At 48.4% G+C, this 25,959-nt stretch overlaps 5 non-coding genes across 5 annotated transcripts; all 5 read left to right on the plus strand.

Annotated features, from left to right (window-relative positions):
- The first annotated feature begins 18,620 nt into the window (after window positions 1-18,620).
- Window positions 18,621-18,811, plus strand: LOC137505728 (U2 spliceosomal RNA). Its single transcript, XR_011020326.1, has one exon. It is a non-coding gene; the product is annotated as a U2 spliceosomal RNA (small nuclear RNA).
- Window positions 18,812-20,088: 1,277 nt separating this feature from the next.
- LOC137505740 (U2 spliceosomal RNA) lies at window positions 20,089-20,279 on the plus strand. The gene has a single exon (XR_011020334.1). It is a non-coding gene; the product is annotated as a U2 spliceosomal RNA (small nuclear RNA).
- A 1,277-nt stretch (window positions 20,280-21,556) lies between these two features.
- Window positions 21,557-21,747, plus strand: LOC137505752 (U2 spliceosomal RNA). Its single transcript, XR_011020338.1, has one exon. It is a non-coding gene; the product is annotated as a U2 spliceosomal RNA (small nuclear RNA).
- Window positions 21,748-23,024: 1,277 nt separating this feature from the next.
- On the plus strand, window positions 23,025-23,215 carry LOC137505763 (U2 spliceosomal RNA). Its single transcript, XR_011020342.1, has one exon. It is a non-coding gene; the product is annotated as a U2 spliceosomal RNA (small nuclear RNA).
- A 1,277-nt stretch (window positions 23,216-24,492) lies between these two features.
- LOC137505774 (U2 spliceosomal RNA) lies at window positions 24,493-24,683 on the plus strand. The gene has a single exon (XR_011020349.1). It is a non-coding gene; the product is annotated as a U2 spliceosomal RNA (small nuclear RNA).
- Window positions 24,684-25,959: the final 1,276 nt, after the last annotated feature.

The raw sequence follows: 25,959 nt of genomic DNA on the forward strand, positions 1-25,959 counted from the left end.
CTCACCTCAGGTGGGGGAAGCCTCCGGATCCTATTGAGGCTTCCCCCGTTGTCCTCGGTCCCACGGCGGCGCCGATAAAGCTCCCTGAACAGCGGGGATGTAAATATTTACTTTCCTGGGTCTAGCACAGGTGCAGTATCAGCTCTCCACTCGATAGCCGATTGCTGTCGGGCCGCTCTATTGCGCAGGCGCAAGTGTCCTGCACCTCTGCAGTAGAGTGGACCTGACAGAGATCAGCTATTTTTGCCTTTCTCCATGCGGAGAGCCGCAACAGCGTCACCTCTGGAGCCAGGAAAGGTAAATAAATAAGCGCTTGTTGAGGGAGGATCCCGACTTCGGGGAACCTGCGATGGACTACCTGCAGCTGCAGCGGAGGGGTAAGCCTCATTGGGACCCTGAGGGCCCTTTTCCACTAGCAGTCGCTAGCGTTCACGCTGCACGCTAGCGACTGCTGAATCGCAAAGGTAAAAAATTACCGGCGATTTCCCGACGTTTGTGGCCGCGATTTTGCTATGCTATGCACTGCATAGCAAAATCGCGGCAAATATCGCCCCGCGCCGCGATCGCGTTTCAGGCAGAAACGAATCGCGGTAGTGGAAACATCCTACCGCGATTCCTATGTTATTTAGCAAACCCTAGTGATTGTAAAATCGCTAGCGGTTTTGCGATTCCGCTAGTGGAAAAGGGCCCTGAGGCTTCCACCTATGGAGGGGAATACCCCCCCAGGGGAACTTGCCTTTGTTACAGGTTCTCTTCCTAGTCTGGGAGTTATTTCTGCAGCTGTGAGTTCCTTGTTCTACACGCCTGCTGTGATTAGGGTGAGGTTAGTGAGCAGATTTGTGATAGAATCCAGATAACATGTCTGGCTGTGTTACAGAGGGGATTGTCAGGTGTAACTTGTCACTAATGAGATGAGCAGTCCTCTGGTCCTGGATTAGTAGATTGTCCTGATGATGTTGTTTGTTCCCCTTGTATGACCAGCAGCAGTGAATGACTTGTCCGGAGGAGTGAGATCTGCACGAGGTCTCTGTAGAGTGAGAGATAATCTAGCTCTAGCAGTGGTGGGCAGATTTGACTTTTAGGGGGCTCTACACTATGCAAAAGCAACCTTCGATTGTAAATGATACGGATAAATCTGAACGAATCCGACGCAATCATTCGATTTGTCGGTCGCATGAGATTGGAAGGTTCTTTTCTGTTAGCCGGGCGCATCCACTAGGTGGTGACAAAACTCCACCAGAGTTTCATCTTTCCCTACTATCCATGGCGGCCTGGAGGGGGAATAGTAATTAGCGCCACCTGCCGGATGCGCCCGGCTAACGGAAGAGTACCGATTGGATTATCGAGCGCAATCAGATTGGACAGGTTTGATCTTATCTGGTTTTCTCGAATGCAACTGTGGTATTAGCATTTGTTGCTGGTGCATATTTGTAATTGATCAATCGAACGCAATCTCGGTCGAGCCGCCCGCAGCCCAGGACAGCCCACAACCTGTAAGAAACGAAAATGGCCGAAATAAAAACGGGCGTTGCTCACAAAGGAAGGGGAAAGGTTTGAGCACAAGGAAAATGTAGTGCTGAAGAAGTTAAGCTGCAGTATGTGTATCCTGGGTGAACAACGTGGGCTTGATTGACAGCGGCGCTTCATGCAGGCCCAGTAAGGATAACCTCGCCATTGTCCTCTGCACTGTGTGGGGGACCCCGGGCCACCGGCTGTGAATGGAACTGTCATCGCTGGACAGTCCACTTCAATGGTCTGGAGAAAGCCCCAGGTAAGTAAGTGGACTGTAATGTAATTTGCCTGATGACTCCTTTATAAACAAATTGGTTCATTAGCCGGGCGCATCCAGTAGGTGTCGATAAAACTCCACCCGAGTTGCATCTTACCCTACTATCCATGGTGGCCTGGAGGGGGAATCATAATTACCTCCACCTGGTGGTTGCGTCCGGCTAACAGAATAGTACCGACAAATCTCTCTGAATCTGAATAGGGCGAGATCTGTCATCTGCCTGTATATGTCTGCTTTCACGAATCAGGAATTAGAAACAGTTCCGATGATTTTTTTTTAGAATTGTATCATCTGTAACAAAGAAATGTTTGTATAAATATTATTATTACGTTGTGTATGACAGAAAGTTCAGCTGTGCTTGAAGTGTGGCTGCAACCGCTGACCAGTACAGTAATCTTGTTGTTTGCTGTATTGTTTAGTGTGTGAACAATGCAATGTATGATTGCTGACCAGTATTTGCACAGACTGGTCATTATCTGTAGTGCTTTGTCTCCTGATTATCTCCTGCTGAGCAGCACAGTGCCTGAGACACATCTGGTTTGCAGTAGTGTCTGTATACCTCCAGGACAGACTGAGAGAGGTGTCAGTGGATGTTTGAAAGAGGAGATGTGGACACCTGGGTCTCTCTCTTGCTGAGGATGTCTCTCTTGCTAAGGATGTCTCTCTTGCTGAGAATGGATGTGGACACCTGTCTCTTGCTGTGGATGGAATTTGCTATTGGACACGTGGATTTATATTCCTTGTTGCAATTTGTAGCTGTGGACCATCTGCTCAGGGCTGTGCTATCTGGACTGGTGGTATGTAATGTAAAAATTGGTAATATAATCACTTAAAGGGAACGTTAACTAGGAGGGGTATGGATGTTCCCTTTTAAACAATACCGGTTGCCTGGCAGTCTTGCTGGTCTCTTTAGCTGCAGCAGTGGATAAAACACACACCTGAAACAAGCATGCAGCTAATCCAGTCTGACTTCAGTCAGAGCACCTGTTCTTAGAGTTGAGCTGAAATTTTCGTAATTTCGCATTACTATAATTACGCATGCGAAATTTGCGATTACGATGCGAAATTAGCGTAGCGAAATTGCCATTAAAATCGTAATTGAAAATACCGTAAGCGTAATTTTCAACGCGAAATTTCGCGTTTCGTTCATGCCGTAATTTCGCATTAAACGCTACCGTAATTTCGCGTTAAACCGTAACGCTCCGTATAATATAAAAAAGCCGCCGACTTTAAGGGTTAATAGCAAAGCCCCCTTAAATGCTAAGAGCCTCAAATTTGGAGAATATATTAAGGAGATCAGGAGGAATAAGAGGAAATTTTTTTTTTTCAAAAAGACCTTATAGTTTTTGAGAAAATCGATGTTAAAGTTTCAAAGGAAAAATGTAAACATTTAAAAACCCGCCGACTTTAACGGTTAATAGCAAAGCCTGCTTAAAGTTTAGGAACACCAAATTCCCAGGGTATATTAAGGGGATCAGTGGGAATAAGAGGAAAAAAATTTTTTCAAAAAGACCTTATAGTTTTTGAGAAAATCGATTTTTAAGTTTCAAGGGCGAAAATGTCTTTTAAATGCGGAAAATGTCAGTTTTTTTTGCACAGGTAACAATAGTGTATTATTTTCATAGATTCCCCCAAGTGGGAAGAGTTTTACTTACTTCGTTCTGAGTGTGGGAAATATAAAAAAAAAACGACGTGGGGTCCCCCCTCCCAGACCTCTTTAACCCCTTGTCCCCCATGCAGGCTGGGATAGCCAGAATGCGGAGCACCGGCCGCGTGGGGCTCCGCACCCTGACTATACCAGCCCGCATGGTCCATGGATTGGGGGGTCTCGGAAGGGGAGGGGCAGCCAAGCTTTCCCCTCCCCCTCCGAGCCCTTGTCCAATCCAAGGACAAGGGGCTCTTCTCCACCTCCGATGGGCGGTGGAGGTGGAGGCCGCGATTTCCTGGGTGGGGGGTTCATGGTGGAATCTGGGAGTCCCCTTTAAAAAGGGGTCCCCCAGATGCCCACCCCCCTCCCAGGAGAAATGAGTATAGAGGTACTTGTAGTACCCCTTACCCATTTCCTTTAAGAGTTAAAAGTAAATAAACACACAAACACATAGAAAAAGTATTTTAATTGAACAAAAAACATAACCACGAAAAAAGTCCTTTAATATTCTTAATTAACCATTAATACTTACCTGTCCCTTTAAATAAATGATCCCACGCAATATCCTCGGAAATGTTCTATCAGTTACAATGTAACAAAGTTATTATGTAACAACTTTGTTACATTGTAACTACGCCGCACCCGACGCCACTCGCCGCTCAGCCGCCGCATACGCGTCCGTGCAGGACGCTAAGGCCCGGTTCACATTAGCGATGGCCGTCCGGAATCGCCGTGCCGGAGCCGGACCGCTTGCAGAACGGACGGAACGGACGCACGGCAATAGCAATGAAAGCCTATGCGTCCGTTCACATGCGTCCGTTCTGCCGGACCGGAGCCGGACCGGATCCGGACCGGATCCGGACTCCGGCGTCCGTTCCAACATGCGCTATTTTTTGGTCCGGCTCCTCCGGCAGCCGTATCCGGGGCGGAGCCGGACTGCACCATCCGGCCAATGGAAACCAATGAGAACCGGAGAGCGCACAACACACTGGCTACAAAAACCGGACGTTCTACCCCACTTCCTATGCATTTTGGATGGGGACCACATGGGCCCAGCGTTCAGGTGGGGCAGCAGCGATTTCATGCTGGAGCTCTAGGCAGCAACATGTCTGATTAGTCTGATAACGAGGAGGCGAACAACAGAGAATTCCCAGGTATACGAGTAAAAAATGCCTGGATCCATGGTCCCAACTGCAGTCTCTGTATCCACGGATGGTCTCCACACGTCCACCTGTCTCCAACAATGACCCCAGACCCTTCTGCTGACCTCCCAGACCCCAGGTAATAACAGGTTGTTATCTCCTTAAGAAACCGGATCCGGACCGCAACCGTGTTCACACCGCACGGAAACCGGATGCAAACGGACCGGATCCGGACCGGATCCGGATAGGAACCGTACGGATCAGGTCCGGTCCGGATACGGTGCGGTCCGGACATCCGGTGCGGTTTTGACAAAACCGCAAGTGTGAACGGGGCCTAAGTCCCCGCAGCTCCCGCTGTCCACCCCGCCCACATCTGTCACCCACATGTCACCCACATGTGGGTGACATGTGGGTGACATGTGGGAGAGGCGGGGAGGGCAGCGGAGCCGGCGGGGACTTAGCGTCCTGCACGGACCCGACAGAGCTCTGAGCTATATAGCTCAGAGCTCTGAGAAGCATCTTTGTATTTGGGCTCCAAGGAGCCCCATTGGTCCGTAGCAGACCAATGGGATTCCTTCAAATCAGAAGGAACCCCATTGGTCTGCTAAGGACCAATGGGGCTCCTTGGAGCCCAAATACAAAGATGCTTTCGAGAGCTCTGAGCTATAGCTCAGAGCTCTGTCGGGTCCTGCAGCGCAGACGCGGCGGCGGCGGCGGCGGTGAGTGACGTCGGGTGCGGCGTAGTTACAATGTAACAAAGTTGTTATATTGTAATAACTTTGTTACATTGTAACTGATAGAACATTTCCGAGGATATTGCGTGGGATCATTTATTTAAAGGGACAGGTAAGTATTAATGGTTAATTAAGAATATTAAAGGACTTTTTTCGTGGTTATGTTTTTTGTTCAATTAAAATACTTTTTCTATGTGTTTGTGTGTTTATTTACTTTTAACTCTTAAAGGAAATGGGTAAGGGGTACTACAAGTACCTCTATACTCATTTCTCCTGGGAGGGGGGTGGGCATCTGGGGGACCCCTTTTTAAAGGGGACTCCCAGATTCCACCATGAACCCCCCACCCAGGAAATCGCGGCCTCCACCTCCACCGCCCATCGGAGGTGGAGAAGAGCCCCTTGTCCTTGGATTGGACAAGGGCTCGGAGGGGGAGGGGAAAGCTTGGCTGCCCCTCCCCTTCCGAGACCCCCCAATCCATGGACCATGCGGGCTGGTATAGTCAGGGTGCGGAGCCCCACGCGGCCGGTGCTCCGCATTCTGGCTATCCCAGCCTGCATGGGGGACAAGGGGTTAAAGAGGTCTGGGAGGGGGGAGCCCACGTCTTTTTTTTTTTATATTTCCCACACTCAGAACGAAGTAAGTAAAACTCTTCCCACTTGGGGGAATCTATGAAAATAATACACTATTGTTACCTGTGCAAAAAAAACTGACATTTTCCGCATTTAAAAGACATTTTCGCCCTTGAAACTTAAAAATCGATTTTCTCAAAAACTATAAGGTCTTTTTGAAAAAAAAATTTTTCCTCTTATTCCCACTGATCCCCTTAATATACCCTGGGAATTTGGTGTTCCTAAACTTTAAGCAGGCTTTGCTATTAACCGTTAAAGTCGGCGGGTTTTTAAATGTTTACATTTTTCCTTTGAAACTTTAACATCGATTTTCTCAAAAACTATAAGGTCTTTTTGAAAAAAAAAAATTTCCTCTTATTCCCACTGATCCCCTTAATATACCCTGGGAATTTGGTGTTCCTAAACTTTAAGCAGGCTTTGCTATTAACCGTTAAAGTCGGCGGGTTTTTAAATGTTTACATTTTTCCTTTGAAACTTTAACATCGATTTTCTCAAAAACTATAAGGTCTTTTTGAAAAAAAATTTTTTCCTCTTATTCCTCCTGATCTCCTTAATATATTCTCCAAATTTGAGGCTCTTAGCATTTAAGGGGGCTTTGCTATTAACCCTTAAAGTCGGCGGCTTTTTTATATTATACGGAGCGTTACGGTTTAACGCGAAATTACGGTAGCGTTTAATGCGAAATTACGGCATGATACGACTAATGCGAAAATTACGCGAAAATTACACTTACGCGAAATTTCGCGAAATCCTTCTTCATTACGATTATGTACTTACGGCCATAATCGTAATTACACTAATTACGCGAAATTTCGCAAAATCGTAATTAGGTCATTACGCTCATCTCTACCTGTTCTGCATGCTTGTTGAGGGGCTGTGGCTGAAAGTATTAGAAAGTATTAGAGACACAGGATCCACAGGAGAGTCAGGCAACTGGTATTCTTTTAAAAGGAAAAATTCATATCCTTCTCAGATTCGGTTCCCTTTAAAGTACTTATCCATTATTGTTGCCTGTCTCAAGGTGGCCAATGGCCATACATCAGGCAACTTGGCGGCCAGTCAGCCATCAGATTCGATCATTAGAAGTGCATGCCTGATCGACGATGTGACCAATTTCGCTCTGAAATTAGTGGCATGCATCAGTCGGGCATTCTGCTCGATGTCGGGGAGACTTTCTTGATTGGGTGTGTGTCCATCTGTAGTGTTGATTGATATTGAGACAAACCTGTTACCTGTTCTATGTTGAGGTGCTCGTCTGTCTTCCGAATCCACCACTCTTCCATTATCCCCATATACTCTGCTGATGTCCCACATGTGACATGCCGTGTATGGGGATAACTGGAAGAGATGGTCAGCGCTGCACAGGGCAGGTCCCACGTGTATTTACACACTGATTCCTGAGCTATTTCATGCAGTATTCCATTGTGAATCAGCCTGTAGTGTATGAGCAGCCGATGAGAGGAGAGATCTATCCAATTTGCCCCTGATTGCCAGTTGTATGGATACTTTATAGGATTCCTTAAGGGGCCCATATCAATCAGAAATCGATTCTTTCAAATCTATCAATTTCGATGGATTTGATCTATTAGACAGGATGGAAGATGTAGGTCGTTCTGATGTTAGCAGCAGATTGATGGCCCATAGAGTTGAATTGGATCTAATGGTGCAATCAGGGGCGTCGCTAGCCCTATCTTGGGGGGGGGGGGCACGTGCCCCCAATCTGTCCTGTGGTGCCACGGGTCTCCGCCGCTCACCCCCCCTCTGTCAGCGCAGTCGGACCTCAGCATCAGGCGGTGAGCTGGCGACCAATCGTGCGGGCGCTAGGACCCAGCGCCCGCACAGGTATGACATCACTTCCGCATATCTAGCGGGTGCGTCCAGCGCCCGCTCTAATGGTCTGGTCGCCGCTGATCCTGAGGTCTGCTACGAGGTAAGGGGGGTGGGGGGCCTCCCTGGCACTCACTCCCTAAAGGTGCTCCCCCTGGCACTCACTCCCTAAAGGGGCTCCCTGGCACTCACTCACTCACTCACTCACTAAAGGGGCTCCCCCTGGCACTCACTCACTCCCTTAAGGGGCTCCCTGGCACTCACTCCCTAATGGGTCTCCCTGGCACTCACTCCCTAAAGGGGCTCCCTGGCACTCACTCCCTAAAGGGGCTCCCTCTGGCACTCACTCCCTAAAGGGGCTCCCTGGCACGCACTCACTCACTAAAGGGGCTCCCTGGCACGCACTCACTCACTCACTCACTCACTGCCTGAAGGGGCTCCCTGGCACTCACTCACTCACTCACTCACTGCCTGAAGGGGCTCCCTGGCACTCACTCACTGCCTGAACCCTGGCGCTCACTCACTGCCTGAAGGGGTTCCCTGGCACTCACTCACTGCCTGAAGGGGTTCCCTGGCACTCACTCACTCACTCACTCACTCACTCACTGCCTGAAGGGGCTCCCTGGCACTCACTCACTCACTCACTGCCTGAAGGGGTTCCCTGGCACTCACTCACTCACTCACTCACTCACTCACTGCCTGAAGGGGCTCCCTGGCACTCACTCACTGCCTGAAGGGGTTCCCTGGCACTCACTCACTCACTCACTCACTCACTCACTCACTCACTGCCTGAAGGGGTTCCCTGGCACTCACTCACTGCCTGAAGGGGTTCCCTGGCACTCACTCACTCACTCACTCACTGCCTGAAGGGGCTCCCTGGCACTCACTCACTCACTCACTCACTCACTCACTGCCTGAAGGGGCTCCCTGGCACTCACTCACTGCCTGAACCCTGGCGCTCACTCACTGCCTGAAGGGGTTCCCTGGCACTCACTCACTGCCTGAAGGGGTTCCCTGGCACTCACTCACTCACTCACTCACTGCCTGAAGGGGCTCCCTGGCACTCACTCACTCACTCACTCACTCACTCACTCACTCACTCACTGCCTGAAGGGGCTCCCTGGCACTCACTCACTGCCTGAAGGCGCTCCCTGGCAATCACTCACTGCCTGAAGGGGCACCCTGGCGCTCACTCACTGCCTCAAGGGGCTCCCTGGCACTCACTCACTCACTCACTCACTCACTCACTCACTCACTGCCTGAAGGGGCTCCTCACTCACTCACTCACTCACTCACTGCCTAAAGGGGCTCCCTTGCACTCACTCACTACCTAAAGGGGCTCCCTGTCACTCACTATTGGGGTCCCTGTCACTCACTACCTAACTGGAGGCACCTGTCACTCACTAGCTAACCTGGGGGTCCCTGTCACTCACTACCTAACTTGGGTGGCTACCATATTAAGGGGGCATTCTGCCTATTTATGTGAAATGCTGTCTATTTTTGTGCCTCATGACTGCTGAATTTGTGTTGTTGGGAGCCTTATGATTTGCTGGGGGCCTCACGATTGCTGAATTTGTGTTGTTGGGGGCCTCATGAATTGTTGGAGGCCTCATGATTGCTGAATTTGTCTTGTTGGGGGCCTCATGATTTGTTGGGGGCCTCAAGATTGCTGAATTTGTCTTGTTGGGGGCCTTATGATTTGTTGGAGGCCTCATGATTGCTGAATTTGTCTTGTTGGGGGCCTCATGATTTGGTGGAGGTCTAATGATTGCTGAATTTGTCTTGTTGGGGGCCTCATGATTTGTTGGGGTCCTCATGATTGCTGAATTTGTGTTGTTGGGGGCCTCATGATTTGTTGGAGGCCTCATGATTGCTGAATATGTCTTGTTGGGGGTCACATGATTGCTAACTGCGAGACTATGGGAAAAGCTGAATCCTTATCATATGAGACAATAGCATTAAACCTACTTTTTTAGCGTTTTAAAACAGAAAATAAAACTGGGAGGTTCTAAAAAATTGAATACATTTTTCAGGAGTAGGATGGATGAAATTGTTTATTTTCAACTTGGATTTTCCATAATGTTCATGTATGAGTTAAAACGTTTGTACAGTATTTAGTTTAAATTGCTGTTGCCACTTTGCGATAGATAAGTGGCTTTTGGGTTGCAGTTTGGGCACTCGGCCTCCAAAAGGTTCGCCACCACTGTCATAATCTAATGTCCGACCATTGCTAGGTTCATGTAAATTTGTCTCCACCCGTTACCACACCTATATTCTGGTCCATGGCCCACCCATTGTTTGGTGCGGCACGATAAGCACGCCGCACAGCGCGATCCTCATATTTGCAGTGTGGTGAATTCTGCTGCCTACAGTATGTACAGTATACGCTGTTCTCTAGTGCCTGCACTGTGTGCTGATTTACCTCCAGTGTGTACAGTGTAAGGTGTTACTCTGTGCCTTTACTGATAGGAAACTAGCTGCAGTGTGCTGAATTCTGCTGCCTACAGTATGTACAGTATACGCTGTTCTCTAGTGCCTGCACTGTGTGCTGATTTACCTCCAGTGTGTACAGTGTAAGGTGTTACTCTGTGCCTTTACTGATTGTAAACCAGCTATATTGTATGCTGATCCCTGCTACTTTCAGTATGTACAGTATTAGCTGTAAAGCCTGGTACACACATACAATTTTGATTAGCCAATTGTAGCTCTGTTCATAAAATTCATTGTCTGTTTCCCCATTTACTGCACGGGGGTGATAAAATTGGGGGTCAGTGATAGACCAATCAAAATTGTATGTGCGTATACATCTTTGATCTATGCCTATACTGATTTTAAATTATCCAAATAAAGGACAGGGGGCTCCATCCAATATTTCGATGGGCAGGCCCGTTATCTGTAGCTTACACCGCTGCTAAGTTCATGTACATTTGCCCCACCCATGGGCACGCCCACTTACCGCATGGCCGCGCCCATTTTTTGCCGCTCTGCGCCCCGCATATACCTCCCCGCCTGGTGCCCACAGGTGCCCCCGATCTCCAAGGACCCTAGAAACGGCCCTGCGTGCAATAATGGATATAGATATATATATATAGATAGATATAGATATAGATATAGATATATCTATCTATCTATCTCTCTCTCTCTCTCTCTCTCTCTCTCTCTCTCTCTATATATATATATATATATATATATATATATATATATATATATATATATATATATATATATATATATATATATATATCCTGAAATCTATTTGAAATCTTTTCCTAGTGTGTGGTGCACACATCAGATAGATTCCTGTCAGATTTTACTTGACAGGAATGTGCCAGAAATCTATCTGATGGTCAAATCTGCTGCAAATCTATAAGTGTATGGCCACCTTTAGGCCTCTTGCACACTGCAAGCAATTCAGATTCAGATTCCGCTTTTTAATCTGTTTTTACTTCCGATTCAGATTCAGATTTGCAGTTTGCTCCTTGCACACTGCAAATCTGAATCTGAATCGGAGGTAAAAACTGATTAAAAGGCGGAATCTGAATCTGAATTGCTTGCAGTGTGCAAGAGGCCTTAGGCTGGTTTTACAGTGGGATGTTAAAGTCCCACGTTACAGCAGCCAGTATTGCAGCCTAACGCACAGAACTGTAAAATCCATGTGCTGTTCACAGTGCCCACGTTGCGTTAGGGTATAACGCTGCACGATAAATGAAAGTGCAGCATGCTGTACGTTATACCGCTATAGAGAGCTATAGAGCTGCGTTAGATTGTTTGCACATGCTCAGTGACTAGCCACATGGCTAATTAATATTCACTGCACTGTGGTGACTCATGTTGGGACTCGTTATCCGGATCATGAACGAATCGTTCATTTGATCCGGATCTTTTTTGTGAGTCGAATCTTTCGGTTCATCACAATGAAAAATTAGGTTCACAGTGGATGTCTGTCAGACCAGAACATACAGAATGTACAGTGCAGGGAAAGTCCTGTCCTGCTAGTCATTTCACCCAGTCTGCTTTCCTAGTAAAACGATTCAAATTATTTGGTTCAAAGATCCGGATCTTTTCAATGATCTGATTCAAATGATCCGAATGCCTACAAAGATCTGTACTTCCCATCACTAACACCTGGAGCGGCTGCAATCTGGCGTCCAACTTTAACACCACCATGCGTTGCGTTAGGGGCACGTTATGCGACCATAACGTCCGCTAAACCGCAACGTCTTGGTGGGAAAGAGGCTTTAACTCTGACAGAAGGAAATGCTCTCTGTATGTATTTAGATAGTTCAGCTTGTGTTCAGCTTGTCTCTAGGTACACACCATACAATTTTCTGTTATAATTTCTATAATGGTGGGCATAGATGGCTCATTGTATGCGCCGGATCGAGCCAGCGTCTTGATGCCGGCGCATCCCCGCTCGTCCGCACGGATAGATTGCCGCTCGTCCCCGCCGGTGCTTCCTTATCACCGCTTGATTCCCTGCCATTGTCCGCAGGCGGGAATCGTGCGTGCGCGAGTTGAGCGGCATGTTCGGGCCAGCTGAATATATCAGCTTGCTGGATCAGCTGGTCGATACACGGTACAGAAACGTACCATGTATCCCCAGCATAAAGGTGGCCATACACTGGTCGATTTGCCATCAGATTCGACCAACAGACAGATCCCTATCTGATCGAATCTGATCAGAGAGGGATTGTATGGCTACCTTTACTGCAAACAGATTGTGAACCGATTTCCGCCTGAAACCGTTCACAATCGGTGGTGGTGGTGGTGGTGGTGGTGGTGGTGGTGCTGCTGCTGCTGCTGCTGCTGCTGCTGCCGCCGCCGGCGGCGCCCTTCCCTCCCCTCCCCCCCCCCCCGCATACATTACCTACTCCGCCGGCACGACTCCCGGGTCTCTCTCCGCTTTTCTTCTCCGTCTCCGCTCTGGTTTCCGGGTCCAGCATGCTTCACTTCTTCCTGCCCGGCAGGAAGTTTAAACAGTAAGAGCCCTCTACTGTTCAAACTTCCTGCCGGGCATGAATAAGTGAAGGCATGCCGGAGACCAGAGCGGAGAAGAGCGTAGACGCAGTCGCGCCGGCGGAGCATTGCGGGCTAGCGTTGCGCTCTTTACCCGCGGGCGACCGGTTATTTTCCACACGGCGCGATCGACGGGATCGGACGAAATGGATCGAAATTAGGCGTGTAGCGCGAACGATTGGCAGCAGAATCGATCCCAGTGATCGAATCTGCTGTCGAAACGGCTGTAAATCGGGCCAGTGTATGGCCAGCTTAAGAGTTACCTGCCAGATAGATAACTTCCAACATGTTGGAAATTATCTAACCATCTATTTGACTAGCAATTAGGATTGGTTCTACCCAGCAGGAGATAACCAGAAGACAATGCACCAGAGACAATGACCAGTCTCTACCAGTACTTTACATAAAATAATGTAAAGCCTCATCTACACGCGCAGATGAGGCGTCTCGATTAGCTGCCGGGTCGCCTCTTCCGCATCCCTGCCACATCCCCGCTCGCGCCGCATTAGATAACCGCTCGTCCCCGCCGGCGCCGCTTATCTTCTCCTTTATTCCCTGCCATTGTCCCCTCGTGGTGAATGAACAGGGAATCGGCGGCATTAAGATCCGACCTGTAGGATCTTATCAATCGAGCCGCATCCCCCCCCCATGTAGACGGGGCTAAAAGGTGATTAGAAGATTTAAGGGCAGATTCCACCAAGAGACACATTAATCTCTAAAGTCGACCATATACTGGTCGATTTGCAATCCGATTCGACCAACAGATACACCCTCTTTGATCGAATCTGATCAGAGAGGGATCGTATGGCCCCCTTTACTGCAAACAGATTATTAATCGATTTCAGCCGGAAACCAATCGATCACAATCTGTGGAGCTGCCCCCCCCCTCTCCCCCCCCCCCCTCTCCCCCCCCCCCCTCTCCCCCCCCCCTCCCCCCCCCCCTCTCTCCACCCCCCCGGATTCATTACCTGATCCGGCCGGCGCGAGCGTCACCGCTGCCGTCTTCTCCGCTCCAGACCGTTCCTGCAGCTACTGAACTTCCTATCCAGGGGAAGTGTAAACAGTAGAGGGCGCTGTACTGTTAGTTTAAACTTCCTGCCGGGATTTAAACTTCCTGCCGGGACAGGAAGTTCTGTGTAGCAGCAGCCGGCCCGAAACCCAGCGCGGAAAGAAGACCGCCCGGAACAGGTAATGTATACCCGCTGTATAGCGTCTGTTGTCTGGCATTCGACCGCCGCTATTGATGCACTCCCGACCCGCCGGCGACCCGAGAGAGAAATGTTCCGCATGGCCTGATCGACGGGAATCAACGTGAATGATTGATTTTTGGCTTGAAATTGATCGTTTTGTCAGCGTTGCGCGTGGCGATTTTACAGCCGATTCGATCAATGTGATCGAATCGGCCGTATATCGGCTGGAAAATAGTTAGGTGTATGGGCCCCTTAATGGAATCTGCCTATACACTACAGGCCGATCTGTCCTATTTCAGCACGAATGCATCATGGAATCGGCTGAGCCACCGCGTCCGCCCTGCCCACGCCACCGCAATGTATAAATGTATGTATTTATTACCTCACAATCAAATGATGTCAGCGCTCAGCCGGTCCTATCTGTATACCGTTGACTTCCAAATGCAAGCCTGATCTGAAGTTCTTTTTTCTCACAGAACTTAAATGATGATAAATAACTCCACCCTTTACTATTCTCTAATCCTAAACACAAAATATACACAAGTTCCAATACACATAACTTTTGTCACACAGCTGTTTACATATATTGTACTTCAGGAAGAAAAAAAAAAACAAAAAAAAAAAATCCTAAATTCTCCTATTTCCTATTCCAGAATAATGGCCCTGCCAGGTAACAAGGATTCTGCCAGGTAACAAGGATTCCTATGCATACATTTGCTAAAAAAAAGTCCTAGTTTATAAGTCCCAATGCAACAAAAGTGCCACGCTTCTTATAGAATTCTTAACCCAATGACCCTTGCAATCCACTATTAGAAAAACAATTACGCTCACCAGATTGTAGTGCCAATTCTAACAGTTGGCAAAAGTTGCATGTGGCCCGGCCCGCTGCAGTCCTTAGATCTCTCAGGTTCACAATGATCTTTTATCTCTTCAGTGTCATTCCAACCATCTATGCAAAAGGAAAGGAAACTCTGTAGTGTAATACGTCAATACTAAGTTTACACCACTTTGTGTGCAGTACACGCTTCTTCCCCATTAGTCACCAAGTTGCGCAAAAGGAGGATCAGCGCAACACCAGGCCGCCTCCGAATTCCGAATGGCCTCCAATCATAGATGCGGTGACCCCCCCCCCCCCCCCCAGGAACTACAAACGCACCTTGAACCCAAACAGAGGCTCCGCATATACACCAAAAGCATGGCTGTTAAGTGGGAGCAGCTGACCAAAAACGAATTACATTAGTACATAGCAAGGAAATGAGCAGCGCTACTTAGTGCCTACCTGCAAAAGAGTGCAAGAATATACACACCCCGAGCATAAACTGGAGGAGGATGTTAGTTTCCTGTAACAGCTTGCATGCAACCTATTAAGTACTCGTCCCGCCCACTGCGAAGAAGTCAATCGTCCATGGGATGGGCCTAACACTAAATCCTAACCTATGCATATGCATATGCATGCATATGCATAGCCTGGGTGCGGGTAACCAAGTAAAATCGAGAATTGAAATAATGTTAAAAATTGAAATTGAACGTAAAGATCCGAAAAAATAGAAATAATTGAAAAAATTTGAAAGAATCGTAAAAATTTAAATTTGAAAGAATTGATAAAAAGAGAATGTTTAGTAGTGTTTCAATCATTAACAACATTTTTATGTCTTCCTATACTGCACGGTGAACCGCTAAATGCATCCTAAAATCGTACAGATGCTTGTTTAAAAAATAAAATAAAACAAAAATTATCGCAGTAAAAGTCCACCTATACTTAAACAGGCTGCACTTAAGCATTTTTTTCACACTGATACGATACCCTTATTACAGTTAGAAAGCAAGGTTACCTCTTTGTGTGAACCACGGTAAAATATAAGTAAAATAAAAGTCCATAGACTTGGATTATTTTTCCTTTCACACCAGCCGCTGAGTAGGTAGATGTGTACTTTCTCAGCAATCTTCACATGCATGCATTGTGCATGTTTATGGCAAGGAGTCAGGAGCAGAATGAATAATAGATTTTTTGGAGAATGAATAATAGATTTGTAAGCTAATTAGCAGGGGAGGGGAGGGGAGGGGAGGGGAGGGGAGGGGAGGAGAGGGGAGGGGAGGGGAGGGGAGGAGTGACTCTCAAGAAATTACTGCTTCCCTGACACAACCCTTTACAGTGTAGTGAATCAAATTAGTTGGTTGATGATGGAAAAAATACACTGAAAACAGCCAGACTTACCATTAGTGTTGTCCGGATCATGAACGATTTTGTTAGTTGAATCATCAAAATGAGTGATTAGGCCCAGGGTCGCTCGGCATGTGCCCCCTCAGTGGGCAGGTGGGTCCTGGAAGCCGAGCAGAGATGGATCGCAAGGGGAGGCAGCCTTGCAGAGACAGCAGTTAGTAGAGAAGAGAGGGGACATGGGTGCCACTGCCAGATATATGTAGAGCACACATACTGGCTGCAATGTGCTGCTCATTATAGGCTGGCTGTTCCGTAGTGCTGCACAGTGATCACATTGGAAGCTTTTGCCACAGCTCAGTAGCTTTGTAGACAGCGTGCTTGGCTAGGACAGGGCATGCACTGTGATTACTGTGCAATATGATCCTCCTGCACTGCTCTAAACAGCTGCACTGTACTTCTGGGAATGCTTTCTTTCACTGGGCGACGTTTGCATTCAAAGTATACAGATGAATCAGTAGGTGCAATATATGTAAAGCATATGATTGCAGCATGTGGGTATTGTGTGCAAGCAAACATTTCTGCTCTCTGCTCTTCCCTCCTCCCTTCTCTGTCCACTCCCTGCCCTCTGTCCATCTTCTCCCCTTCTCTGTGTGTCCAACGCGTACGTTAAAAAGGGGCGATGGGAAAAAAGGGCGCCGGGTTTTTAACGATAAACATGGATTACGTTTAAAAATGTATTTCGTTTAAAAGTAATGGTTTTAAACGTTATAAATCATTAAATAATGTGTATTAAATCGGCAATTGTAAAAACGTTAATCTTTCGTTTAAATAATGAAACGCATAATATCGTTTAAAAAAAAAATTACTAAGTAACCCTCCCTGTACCTACCCCTAACCCCTAGACCCCCCTGTTGATGCCTAAACCTAAGACCCCCCCTGTTGGTGCCTAAGTAACCCTCCCTGTACCTACCCCTAACCCCTAGACCCCCCTGTTAGTGCCTAAACCTAAGACCCCCCTGTTGGTGCCTAAACCTAAGACCCCCCTGTTGGTGCCTAAACCTAAGACCCCCTGTTGGTGCCTAAACCTAAGACCCCCCTGTTGGTGCCTAAACCTAAGACCCCCCTGTTAGTGCCTAAACCTAAGACCCCCCTGTTAGTGCCTAAACCTAAGACCCCCCTGTTGGTGCCTAAACCTAAGACCCCCTGTTGGTGCCTAAACCTAAGACCCCCCTGTTGGTGCCTAAACCTAAGACCCCCCTGTAATTGTTTTCGTTTAAAAATAATGTATAAAAAAAAAAAAAAGTAATGTTTTTCGTTTAAAAATAATGTTTGGGAAAAATATTGTACTGGTGTTCGTTTAAAAATAATATTTAAACATGTATAAATCATTAAATAATGTGTAATCATGAGAAACAGTAATAAAACATTAAGTCTCCGGGCGCCGCTTTTAAAACGTTAGTTTTCTCCGGCGCCCTTTTTTCCTACCGGGCGCCCATTAAACGATATTTATTATAGAAGTGAATGGCGGCGCCCGATTTGTCCACTAGCCTCAGGCGCCCGAATTTACTGTTTCCGTGTCCAACCCCCTCCCCTTCTCCTGTCCACAGACCTGTCCTGCTGTTCATTTCACCCCCGAATGCTTTCCTTTAAAATTGCTCCGAGATTCCGATCAAATATCTGGATCTTTTCAATGATCCGATTCAAATCATCCGTATCATTGAAAAGATCCGAACTTCCCATCTCTACTTTCCATTGCTATTAGTTCTTCCCTTCCCAGTGAATAGAATCAATTTGAAAACAGTGCTATGGACTTATTAGCATTGTAAGATTTAACCCCTCTACATAGGGTGGTATGAAACTCAGTCATATTCCACTTTAGAGTGACCAGACACTCAAAATAAATACATTAGAAAATGTATTTTGATAACTGTAATTTTAGTTTTGTAAACGAATAACATCAACTGTGGGTGCAAAAGGAATGTCCAAAATATATTAAATAATTGGTTCTAGTAATAGAAAAATGTTAAAAATTCTTTAACCCCATAATTCCAAAAATCTGAATAATAAAAAGGTGTGTTATGCAGTCATGCAAATATGCAAAAGAGCATAAAAAAACATAATAAATAGAACTAAAAATGTATTTGTTTCGATATTGGTAAAGTTACATAGATATCAAGTATCTATTAATAATCTTTGTTCTCTAAATTATTCAATTATTTTTTGTTAAATTAATTTAATGAAGTCATCGCTAAAAGTTGTAAACTGATTGCATGAAAGGGCAAATTTTGTGAAGGTTAGCATAATCAACTAAGATCAGAGTTACACTCTGTTCAATTTGTTAATAAAAATAGTTATTACATATACCTTCTCTTTTTCATTTGATCTCGTCGTCGTCGCCGCTGCTGCATTTAAAAGGTAGTTTAGCTGTAATTCGCATGGAGTGTGGTGTGTCGGCGGGCGCGGCTGCGGAGAGTAATCGGGTTATCGCTTCTCGGCCTTTTGGCTAAGATCAAGTGTAGTATCTGTTCTTATCAGTTTAATATCTGATACGTCCCCTATCTGGGGACCATATATTAAATGGATTTTTGGAACAGGGAGATGGAAGAAGAGCTTGCTCTGTCCACTCCGCGCATCGACCTGGTATTGCAGTACCTCCAGGACCGGTGCACTACTCTCTCTAACTAGTGTCAAAAAACAGAGCGAAACTACTCAAATACCCGGCTGACTAACTAAGTTAGTGTAGGGAAGTGTAGTGGAGAAATGAAGTGTCCCTCTGCAAAGTGAATTTTACCAGAAAGCAAGTGTTGTGTTGTGTTGTGTTGTCTGTCCACCCACCCCTGCTGTGCGTTCTCTGTCTGTGCTGCTCCTGCTGGGTGCAGGATACATTGTGAAATCCACAATAAAAACATTGTTTCAAATCAGTGTGTTTGCCTATTTTTGTGCATCTGTGTCATTTATTCATGGACTCTGTATTTCGCATTGGTTATCAGAACCTGAGAACTGACAAGAAAAGAAGTCAGAAAGAAAAACACACCCAAAAATAAATAAAACCACAACCTAAGAAAATTTTTTTTAATTTATTTTGATTAGTCTGTATTGTACTTGCGTGGCGCAGTTGCTGCAGGTCCAAAAAATCATGAACGGATCACTTTCCTTCACGTTTGCAAGTTGTCCTCTGCAAGAAAAGCAGCTGCATCCTTCCCCCAGAGAGCCTCCAGCGGACTGGCAGGCAGAGCCCTGGCTGCAGCCCCTTTACTAAGCAGCTGCCTGGGACCAGGGCATTGTGACATCATCGGCTGGCTTCCTGCATGACTCAGCACCTGCTCAGGTGCCTGCTTCAGTGCCAGCCTGGCTGTGAGAGGGTGCAGCAGGCTAGGAAGGCAACTCCTGTTTAGGCTCTGCACTCCCCGGCCTGTGTCTCCCTCTTGTGGCATACCGCACACATCCACACAGACGGAGAGATATGAAGAGGAAGGAAGGAGGATGAACGAACGAAGAAAGACGCACGGTGTTCTCAAGCAGCCAGTCAGCCAGGCTAGAGACTTGACTTCTTCCTCTGCCCTCCACACTCTCTCCTAGCGTGTTGCCAGAATGCCGGGAGCCGGAAGCCTACTTTACTTTTCTCTTCGGCGTGGAGGCCCGGCAGCGGAGGGGTGATGGCTGTTCCGGCGCTGGGCGGGGCCATGCTAATGTAATCAGGCGGCAGCTGAGCCTGGCCCGTGCGTCTGCGTTTAGCACAGGTGCGCCCATCCCGGGGGCCCGGCAGGCCTGCACAGGCAGTGGGAAGGGGCCCCCCCCCTGGCAGCTGGTAGCTGGCCGGGGTTAGCCGGCTGTGCGGGGCAGTGCTGGGTTGTTACCTCGTCGCCGCTGCTGCATTTAAAAGGTAGTTTAGCTGTAATTCGCATGGAGTGTGGTGTGTCGGCGGGCGCGGCTGCGGAGAGTAATCGGGTTATCGCTTCTCGGCCTTTTGGCTAAGATCAAGTGTAGTATCTGTTCTTATCAGTTTAATATCTGATACGTCCCCTATCTGGGGACCATATATTAAATGGATTTTTGGAACAGGGAGATGGAAGAAGAGCTTGCTCTGTCCACTCCGCGCATCGACCTGGTATTGCAGTACCTCCAGGACCGGTGCACTACTCTCTCTAACTAGTGTCAAAAAACAGAGCGAAACTACTCAAATACCCGGCTGACTAACTAAGTTAGTGTAGGGAAGTGTAGTGGAGAAATGAAGTGTCCCTCTGCAAAGTGAATTTTACCAGAAAGCAAGTGTTGTGTTGTGTTGTGTTGTCTGTCCACCCACCCCTGCTGTGCGTTCTCTGTCTGTGCTGCTCCTGCTGGGTGCAGGATACATTGTGAAATCCACAATAAAAACATTGTTTCAAATCAGTGTGTTTGCCTATTTTTGTGCATCTGTGTCATTTATTCATGGACTCTGTATTTCGCATTGGTTATCAGAACCTGAGAACTGACAAGAAAAGAAGTCAGAAAGAAAAACACACCCAAAAATAAATAAAACCACAACCTAAGAAAATTTTTTTTAATTTATTTTGATTAGTCTGTATTGTACTTGCGTGGCGCAGTTGCTGCAGGTCCAAAAAATCATGAACGGATCACTTTCCTTCACGTTTGCAAGTTGTCCTCTGCAAGAAAAGCAGCTGCATCCTTCCCCCAGAGAGCCTCCAGCGGACTGGCAGGCAGAGCCCTGGCTGCAGCCCCTTTACTAAGCAGCTGCCTGGGACCAGGGCATTGTGACATCATCGGCTGGCTTCCTGCATGACTCAGCACCTGCTCAGGTGCCTGCTTCAGTGCCAGCCTGGCTGTGAGAGGGTGCAGCAGGCTAGGAAGGCAACTCCTGTTTAGGCTCTGCACTCCCCGGCCTGTGTCTCCCTCTTGTGGCATACCGCACACATCCACACAGACGGAGAGATATGAAGAGGAAGGAAGGAGGATGAACGAACGAAGAAAGACGCACGGTGTTCTCAAGCAGCCAGTCAGCCAGGCTAGAGACTTGACTTCTTCCTCTGCCCTCCACACTCTCTCCTAGCGTGTTGCCAGAATGCCGGGAGCCGGAAGCCTACTTTACTTTTCTCTTCGGCGTGGAGGCCCGGCAGCGGAGGGGTGATGGCTGTTCCGGCGCTGGGCGGGGCCATGCTAATGTAATCAGGCGGCAGCTGAGCCTGGCCCGTGCGTCTGCGTTTAGCACAGGTGCGCCCATCCCGGGGGCCCGGCAGGCCTGCACAGGCAGTGGGAAGGGGCCCCCCCCCTGGCAGCTGGTAGCTGGCCGGGGTTAGCCGGCTGTGCGGGGCAGTGCTGGGTTGTTACCTCGTCGCCGCTGCTGCATTTAAAAGGTAGTTTAGCTGTAATTCGCATGGAGTGTGGTGTGTCGGCGGGCGCGGCTGCGGAGAGTAATCGGGTTATCGCTTCTCGGCCTTTTGGCTAAGATCAAGTGTAGTATCTGTTCTTATCAGTTTAATATCTGATACGTCCCCTATCTGGGGACCATATATTAAATGGATTTTTGGAACAGGGAGATGGAAGAAGAGCTTGCTCTGTCCACTCCGCGCATCGACCTGGTATTGCAGTACCTCCAGGACCGGTGCACTACTCTCTCTAACTAGTGTCAAAAAACAGAGCGAAACTACTCAAATACCCGGCTGACTAACTAAGTTAGTGTAGGGAAGTGTAGTGGAGAAATGAAGTGTCCCTCTGCAAAGTGAATTTTACCAGAAAGCAAGTGTTGTGTTGTGTTGTGTTGTCTGTCCACCCACCCCTGCTGTGCGTTCTCTGTCTGTGCTGCTCCTGCTGGGTGCAGGATACATTGTGAAATCCACAATAAAAACATTGTTTCAAATCAGTGTGTTTGCCTATTTTTGTGCATCTGTGTCATTTATTCATGGACTCTGTATTTCGCATTGGTTATCAGAACCTGAGAACTGACAAGAAAAGAAGTCAGAAAGAAAAACACACCCAAAAATAAATAAAACCACAACCTAAGAAAATTTTTTTTAATTTATTTTGATTAGTCTGTATTGTACTTGCGTGGCGCAGTTGCTGCAGGTCCAAAAAATCATGAACGGATCACTTTCCTTCACGTTTGCAAGTTGTCCTCTGCAAGAAAAGCAGCTGCATCCTTCCCCCAGAGAGCCTCCAGCGGACTGGCAGGCAGAGCCCTGGCTGCAGCCCCTTTACTAAGCAGCTGCCTGGGACCAGGGCATTGTGACATCATCGGCTGGCTTCCTGCATGACTCAGCACCTGCTCAGGTGCCTGCTTCAGTGCCAGCCTGGCTGTGAGAGGGTGCAGCAGGCTAGGAAGGCAACTCCTGTTTAGGCTCTGCACTCCCCGGCCTGTGTCTCCCTCTTGTGGCATACCGCACACATCCACACAGACGGAGAGATATGAAGAGGAAGGAAGGAGGATGAACGAACGAAGAAAGACGCACGGTGTTCTCAAGCAGCCAGTCAGCCAGGCTAGAGACTTGACTTCTTCCTCTGCCCTCCACACTCTCTCCTAGCGTGTTGCCAGAATGCCGGGAGCCGGAAGCCTACTTTACTTTTCTCTTCGGCGTGGAGGCCCGGCAGCGGAGGGGTGATGGCTGTTCCGGCGCTGGGCGGGGCCATGCTAATGTAATCAGGCGGCAGCTGAGCCTGGCCCGTGCGTCTGCGTTTAGCACAGGTGCGCCCATCCCGGGGGCCCGGCAGGCCTGCACAGGCAGTGGGAAGGGGCCCCCCCCCTGGCAGCTGGTAGCTGGCCGGGGTTAGCCGGCTGTGCGGGGCAGTGCTGGGTTGTTACCTCGTCGCCGCTGCTGCATTTAAAAGGTAGTTTAGCTGTAATTCGCATGGAGTGTGGTGTGTCGGCGGGCGCGGCTGCGGAGAGTAATCGGGTTATCGCTTCTCGGCCTTTTGGCTAAGATCAAGTGTAGTATCTGTTCTTATCAGTTTAATATCTGATACGTCCCCTATCTGGGGACCATATATTAAATGGATTTTTGGAACAGGGAGATGGAAGAAGAGCTTGCTCTGTCCACTCCGCGCATCGACCTGGTATTGCAGTACCTCCAGGACCGGTGCACTACTCTCTCTAACTAGTGTCAAAAAACAGAGCGAAACTACTCAAATACCCGGCTGACTAACTAAGTTAGTGTAGGGAAGTGTAGTGGAGAAATGAAGTGTCCCTCTGCAAAGTGAATTTTACCAGAAAGCAAGTGTTGTGTTGTGTTGTGTTGTCTGTCCACCCACCCCTGCTGTGCGTTCTCTGTCTGTGCTGCTCCTGCTGGGTGCAGGATACATTGTGAAATCCACAATAAAAACATTGTTTCAAATCAGTGTGTTTGCCTATTTTTGTGCATCTGTGTCATTTATTCATGGACTCTGTATTTCGCATTGGTTATCAGAACCTGAGAACTGACAAGAAAAGAAGTCAGAAAGAAAAACACACCCAAAAATAAATAAAACCACAACCTAAGAAAATTTTTTTTAATTTATTTTGATTAGTCTGTATTGTACTTGCGTGGCGCAGTTGCTGCAGGTCCAAAAAATCATGAACGGATCACTTTCCTTCACGTTTGCAAGTTGTCCTCTGCAAGAAAAGCAGCTGCATCCTTCCCCCAGAGAGCCTCCAGCGGACTGGCAGGCAGAGCCCTGGCTGCAGCCCCTTTACTAAGCAGCTGCCTGGGACCAGGGCATTGTGACATCATCGGCTGGCTTCCTGCATGACTCAGCACCTGCTCAGGTGCCTGCTTCAGTGCCAGCCTGGCTGTGAGAGGGTGCAGCAGGCTAGGAAGGCAACTCCTGTTTAGGCTCTGCACTCCCCGGCCTGTGTCTCCCTCTTGTGGCATACCGCACACATCCACACAGACGGAGAGATATGAAGAGGAAGGAAGGAGGATGAACGAACGAAGAAAGACGCACGGTGTTCTCAAGCAGCCAGTCAGCCAGGCTAGAGACTTGACTTCTTCCTCTGCCCTCCACACTCTCTCCTAGCGTGTTGCCAGAATGCCGGGAGCCGGAAGCCTACTTTACTTTTCTCTTCGGCGTGGAGGCCCGGCAGCGGAGGGGTGATGGCTGTTCCGGCGCTGGGCGGGGCCATGCTAATGTAATCAGGCGGCAGCTGAGCCTGGCCCGTGCGTCTGCGTTTAGCACAGGTGCGCCCATCCCGGGGGCCCGGCAGGCCTGCACAGGCAGTGGGAAGGGGCCCCCCCCCTGGCAGCTGGTAGCTGGCCGGGGTTAGCCGGCTGTGCGGGGCAGTGCTGGGTTGTTACCTCGTCGCCGCTGCTGCATTTAAAAGGTAGTTTAGCTGTAATTCGCATGGAGTGTGGTGTGTCGGCGGGCGCGGCTGCGGAGAGTAATCGGGTTATCGCTTCTCGGCCTTTTGGCTAAGATCAAGTGTAGTATCTGTTCTTATCAGTTTAATATCTGATACGTCCCCTATCTGGGGACCATATATTAAATGGATTTTTGGAACAGGGAGATGGAAGAAGAGCTTGCTCTGTCCACTCCGCGCATCGACCTGGTATTGCAGTACCTCCAGGACCGGTGCACTACTCTCTCTAACTAGTGTCAAAAAACAGAGCGAAACTACTCAAATACCCGGCTGACTAACTAAGTTAGTGTAGGGAAGTGTAGTGGAGAAATGAAGTGTCCCTCTGCAAAGTGAATTTTACCAGAAAGCAAGTGTTGTGTTGTGTTGTGTTGTCTGTCCACCCACCCCTGCTGTGCGTTCTCTGTCTGTGCTGCTCCTGCTGGGTGCAGGATACATTGTGAAATCCACAATAAAAACATTGTTTCAAATCAGTGTGTTTGCCTATTTTTGTGCATCTGTGTCATTTATTCATGGACTCTGTATTTCGCATTGGTTATCAGAACCTGAGAACTGACAAGAAAAGAAGTCAGAAAGAAAAACACACCCAAAAATAAATAAAACCACAACCTAAGAAAATTTTTTTTAATTTATTTTGATTAGTCTGTATTGTACTTGCGTGGCGCAGTTGCTGCAGGTCCAAAAAATCATGAACGGATCACTTTCCTTCACGTTTGCAAGTTGTCCTCTGCAAGAAAAGCAGCTGCATCCTTCCCCCAGAGAGCCTCCAGCGGACTGGCAGGCAGAGCCCTGGCTGCAGCCCCTTTACTAAGCAGCTGCCTGGGACCAGGGCATTGTGACATCATCGGCTGGCTTCCTGCATGACTCAGCACCTGCTCAGGTGCCTGCTTCAGTGCCAGCCTGGCTGTGAGAGGGTGCAGCAGGCTAGGAAGGCAACTCCTGTTTAGGCTCTGCACTCCCCGGCCTGTGTCTCCCTCTTGTGGCATACCGCACACATCCACACAGACGGAGAGATATGAAGAGGAAGGAAGGAGGATGAACGAACGAAGAAAGACGCACGGTGTTCTCAAGCAGCCAGTCAGCCAGGCTAGAGACTTGACTTCTTCCTCTGCCCTCCACACTCTCTCCTAGCGTGTTGCCAGAATGCCGGGAGCCGGAAGCCTACTTTACTTTTCTCTTCGGCGTGGAGGCCCGGCAGCGGAGGGGTGATGGCTGTTCCGGCGCTGGGCGGGGCCATGCTAATGTAATCAGGCGGCAGCTGAGCCTGGCCCGTGCGTCTGCGTTTAGCACAGGTGCGCCCATCCCGGGGGCCCGGCAGGCCTGCACAGGCAGTGGGAAGGGGCCCCCCCCCTGGCAGCTGGTAGCTGGCCGGGGTTAGCCGGCTGTGCGGGGCAGTGCTGGGTTGTTACCTCGTCGCCGCTGCTGCATTTAAAAGGTAGTTTAGCTGTAATTCGCATGGAGTGTGGTGTGTCGGCGGGCGCGGCTGCGGAGAGTAATCGGGT

This window comes from Hyperolius riggenbachi, chromosome 4 (assembly GCF_040937935.1).
Source record: "Hyperolius riggenbachi isolate aHypRig1 chromosome 4, aHypRig1.pri, whole genome shotgun sequence".
NCBI lineage: Eukaryota > Metazoa > Chordata > Amphibia > Anura > Hyperoliidae > Hyperolius > Hyperolius riggenbachi.